Source organism: Mastomys coucha, chromosome X (assembly GCF_008632895.1).
Source record: "Mastomys coucha isolate ucsf_1 chromosome X, UCSF_Mcou_1, whole genome shotgun sequence".
NCBI classification, from domain to species: domain Eukaryota; kingdom Metazoa; phylum Chordata; class Mammalia; order Rodentia; family Muridae; genus Mastomys; species Mastomys coucha.
The window spans coordinates 121,124,161-121,128,324 of record NC_045030.1 but is presented as its reverse complement, the minus strand read 5'-3'; the positions used below and the strand labels follow the sequence as shown (position 1 = coordinate 121,128,324).

General features: G+C 35.3%; 1 pseudogene; it reads right to left on the bottom strand.

Annotated features, from left to right (window-relative positions):
• Window positions 1-59: 59 nt before the first annotated feature.
• The window catches only part of LOC116088390, a 23,177-nt pseudogene continuing 19,072 nt past the window's right edge, over window positions 60-4,164 (bottom strand).

The window sequence follows — 4,164 nt, the reverse complement described above, 5'->3', positions numbered from 1 at the left end:
TATATATTTCCAGTATTCATATATGGAATTTTTAGAAAAATATATTTGAAAAATTGACATTTTCAAGTAAGAGTTTGGAACACTTTATTTTTGATCGTCATTTCACAATTTTGAAGGATGAGTCTTGGAAGATATTCGCTGTTTTAGTCTTGGAAAGTGTTCACAATTATCTACATCTGGGAGTTTTGTGGTTGTTTTAGCATAACAGGGAACATACTTTCTCACAAAACTCTTGGATGGTGTCGTGGCTATATTGCTAAGGGACATACTTTTAGTTTGTTCTTGCTGAGATCCATGGCTTAAGGCAGCTGACAGATAATACTTTTCAAGATTAACAATATGCTCAATTGCTTTTTCTATATTATCAGGGAGACCAGTCACTGTGATATTAGGATTATAGGACCCTTTTGGAGGTAAACGAATATCTACTTGGTATTGATCCATGATTTTATTGATGGTTTTTCCACGGAATCCAATAACATTGCTACGAACCTGCTGGTTTAGTGTGATTTCCTTAGAAATTGTTTTTTCGATTTTATGCAACACTCTCATTATTGCATCTCGAGCAGCTATAGTGTTCTCTTTATAACCAGTAATAACGATTTGGTCTTGTAACTCATGGCTTCCTTTCTTTGGAAAACGGACAGTAACATCATGTTCTGTGCAAATTTGAGTAATAAGCAAGCCCTTATGACCGGTGATCTTGGCTCGATGTTTAGGATCTAGATTAAACATTAACTTAAAATTTCTTAGTGTCCGATCTTCTATTTCCATTTGTAAAGACTTGACTCGCTTTTGTAATTTCATCTTCGCTTGTTCCACATTTGCTGCAAGGCCCATAATAGATATGACATCGGAATTTTTTCCAGGTTGTAGTACCTGCATATGAACTTCAAATTCCTTTATTAGTTTGCGTAAACCACTTCCCTTGTGCCCAATAATATAAGGATGTAGGTGAAGGGGCACATGAACTTCAGCAGTGACAGGAATTATAGATGCTAGAGCTTCAGTAGCTGCCTTACAATTTTCCACTTGCCCTGAGATAAATAAGGTGTCACTTTTCTTTGGGGAATTAGGAGCAAGATCTTTAGCAGTCTTTTTCCACTTTTCTTTTCCTTTCTCCTGAGTACCTAGATCTGTATTTATGACTGGTTTCCCTTTATCTGGAAATTTGATTTCAACTTTATAATCCCTAGCAATTTGTTGGATTCGTGAAGTAATTGGTCCCATGATAAAAGGTTGGAAATTCTTGGGTATAACATAACGTGTTGTAATTTGGGAGCCCAAAGGTTCAAAAATCTCCTTAATGTGTTTCTTTGCTGCCACAACGCAAGGTTTTGCCCCTTTTATTGTGACTTTTGTATTCTGTCTCCCTGCATAAGAGAATGAAATAACTACACCACCATACTCTTCTGCCATTTCTTTTAAAAGCTGGCCCCTCCGCATGACAAAATAATGGTGAAATTTACGGTTTATTAGTATGGAATCATCTGCCTCATTTTCGAAGTCTTTGACTAAATCCTCTAGTTGTTTTTGCACCTCTTTAACAGACTCCTCAGTCCCTGTGATTGTTATGGTTTCTTTATCCTTATTCGTAGAGTTAGGGAAAAGGATACTCGTCCCAGTCTCATCACAGATTTTGGAAATATTACCTCCATTTTTGTTCAGTAGGAATTGATGATATTGTGATTTGACATGAAGAGTCTCAGAGTAATTCTTGGCTTGCTCTTCTTCTGCAAGTTTTAGAAGTTTTGCTTTGGCCTTTTCAACATTTTCAACAAAGCCCGTGATAATGACTTTATTCAGATTTGACTTATTTTTTGGAAAATGCAGATGGATCTTCCCACATTCTTCTATGATTGAATTTAACAAAGATTCTTTGGGATTAGTCAGATATTTGTATAGATTAGCAGGAACGGTAATTCCCTCCTCTGCAGTATCAGCTAGCTCTTGCTGAATTGAAAGTATCCAGTTACGTGCAATTTCACAATTTTCTGGATATCCAGTAATGATAAACTCTTCTGAATTGCAGTTTTCTGGTGGAAAACTAATGTAGGTGTTGGTTGTTTCAGAGATTTTTTTAATGTTTGAAGCTCCTTTTCCAATTATCCTTTTGTGAAGCTTTTTTATTACAGAAATACTTATAGAATAGTTATTTTCTTTAATATCTATCAACATATTCTCCAAATACTTTGCACACTTTTCTGATTCATACCTTGGCCCTATCAGTTGAACAATATCACTTTTCTCTGCAGGGTGTGGAAAATTGAGGATAACATTGGGGAATTTCTTACAAATTTCACGAACCCTTTCTCCTTTTTGTCCAATAATTATGTGGTGAAATTGGTGTTTGATGATTATGTCCTGGCTGTACTCTTCTTCCAAGTTATTTGCCAGATCAAGGAGTTCTTTTTTGGCCTGCTGGACACACAGGGATTCTCCCTCAATTCGAATTGAGTGGTTTGATTCATTTTCAGGAAACATTGTGATAGAAACTTGGTTCTTCTCTGTAATTTTATTTAGGATCTCACCATTATTCCCTGTCAGATATTTGTGAAATTTACTGTCACTGCTTATCTCAGTATGTTCCATTTTACTCATTAGGTCCTTGACAATGATGTCAAATTTTTCTTGAGCATAATTTACATCATCTATTGGTCCTTTCAGTGTTATTTTATCTTTAGCTGTGAAATGTATTTGAACCTTTGGCACACATTCTGTTATCGCAGCTATTTTCTCACCTTCCTTACCAATAATAAACCTATGCAACCAAGTAGGAGCAAAGATTGACGAAGCCATGTAATCATCATCACCATCAGCTTCATTAAGTTCCTCCTCATAACTATCAGGATCACTGTGTTGTGTCATAAAATCTGACATGCATTCTGACAGTGATTGATCTGATGAATCATCACTTGTTTCTAGGATCTCTTTCAGAAAATTTCTTTTGAGACTTCTGGTACAATTGTCTTGAAACTTCATCATCATACCTTCAGTTATAGTACTGGTCTCCTCAATCATATCATTTCTAAGAAAGCCTGTCGGATACACATGCAGTTGTCTTTCACTAATATCTACATCTGTCTCCTTGGCACTAGAGACTTGAAAAGGGACTTGTTCCTCTTTTTCTTGAAAAATGTCACTTGCTTGTAGGTATGGCTTAGCATCCAGAGTATTAAATGTTTTCTCTATATCTAGTATGTGGATATCACCCTTGCTACTTCTGGCAGATGTAGATCGGCTTCCATCTGAAGACTTCATCTTTGTCTGGGTCACATCAACACTATTTATAGCATTGTTCTGATTATGTGGACTTGTGATCTGAGTATTTATTTCAGCTTCTTGCTCCAAATCTTGTGATTTATCTTCAGTCTGGTCTAGAAAAAAGCATTGTTCTTGTTTGGAAACGAGAGTTAAAGGTAAATATTTTTCTTGGCACCATTTAAAAATTTCATTCTCAGCATTTGTGACAGCTTCTGGGTTGCCAAACACTGTCACATAAAGACCTTGGTCTTTGATAAAAGATGAATCTATGTTGACACCAGTGTTTTCCATGATATGTGCATAGAATTTTGCTAATGTACCTTCACCAAATTGAGTCAAATAATTTTCTTTTTCTAGTAATACATTTAAAACCAGACTGAGGGTTGAAGCTTCCCCAGTCTTAATAATTTTAGTGCTTGATGATTCTGCAGTTTCTTCAGGATTTTCTGAAAGGTTTCCTTTCTCCAGGTGTTCAGTGACTTCCTTGTCATTGCTGGACATACAAACCACATCATTTAGACTTTTATAATGATTTTCTTTTTGAGAAGACTTGTTTTTGTGTGAAGCAGAATTTCTTTTGGAATCCATTGTTGATTTTTGAGCAGATTCAATTCAGATGTCTTGCAGATAAAACATCAATAGCAAAACCACAAATATTTCCGGTAGCTTCCTCCTTGCATATTACTGTATGGAGAAAATGAACTCTTTAAAGATGCTGTCCCTTTCTAAATTAATTTATAGACTCGAGATAATAAAAATTACATTTAATAGATATATATTTATATTTGACAAAAGTTCAAATTCATCTTTTGATCTATACTTATCCTGAGAGTACATGAAATGCTTAGATTATAAGAATTGAGGAAACAACCACCACTGTTTTCCAAAGGAAAGTCTGAT